The 674-nt window shown below is 44.1% G+C and overlaps 1 protein-coding gene across 2 annotated transcripts in view; it reads left to right on the top strand.

Annotated features, from left to right (window-relative positions):
- LOC107706819 (sterile alpha motif domain-containing protein 14-like) overlaps positions 1–674 on the top strand; it is a 17,693-nt gene continuing 17,019 nt past the window's right edge. The window contains exons 1-3 of one of the 2 annotated variants that reach the window (XM_016510652.1): positions 1–54; positions 157–259; positions 342–384. The gene's annotated coding sequence lies outside the window, so the exon portion shown is untranslated. The other variant, XM_016510651.1, reaches the window with a different exon arrangement.

The raw sequence follows: 674 nt of genomic DNA, 5'->3' as shown, positions 1-674 counted from the left end.
CTCTCTCTCTCTCTCTCTCTCTCTCAGCATCCTTCATTTCATCACTGTTCTTGGGTGTGTACAGCAGTGTCTGACATTCTGCTGCTGAGGACTATGTGTGTGTGAGTGTGTACACGCAGAGTAGCCCAATGACGCTGTAAATTTGTGCTCATCCAGAAACAGAAGTCCTCCAGCAGCATCCCGTGAGCAGGCCAGAGGAGCAGTATGTCAGCCCATCCCAGGAGCTGAGCTTTGCTGTGGGATACTCAACTACATAGAGGTGAGTCTGTTTATCTAGCTTTTCTCTTCCATCCTGTCCCCCTTCCATCCATTTTTCTAAATTAAATATTCATGATTTACAGCCTCTGATTGTCCTGATTGTCATCTGCAGCTCTTATAGCAGAGGTGAGCTATATTAATGCTTGCTTTAAAGAATGTAAATACTTTTTTTACACGTTTTTCGTGATCAGGCATTGTGTGTATTAAATACAAGGTTATACATCTCTGCGTAGCCAAGGAAATGTTGATGAATATGTACCATTTTTGTTGTTTTATCCCTGCAGTGAAAGTAAGCTTTTATTTGCTGATATGTGCACACAGGTCAGATTTGTCCCCTCCCATCTCCATATTGATTTGTTTTCTATTGCCTTTCCCTGCCTGTCAGCTACTTAGCAGCCCTACCCCCCCCCCCCCCC

Source organism: Sinocyclocheilus rhinocerous, unplaced genomic scaffold (assembly GCF_001515625.1).
Source record: "Sinocyclocheilus rhinocerous isolate Xijiao unplaced genomic scaffold, SAMN03320098_v1.1 scaffold3888, whole genome shotgun sequence".
Taxonomy (NCBI): Eukaryota; Metazoa; Chordata; class Actinopteri; order Cypriniformes; family Cyprinidae; genus Sinocyclocheilus; species Sinocyclocheilus rhinocerous.
The sequence above is the reverse complement of the archived record's forward strand: the minus strand, read 5'-3'. Positions and strand labels throughout refer to the sequence as shown.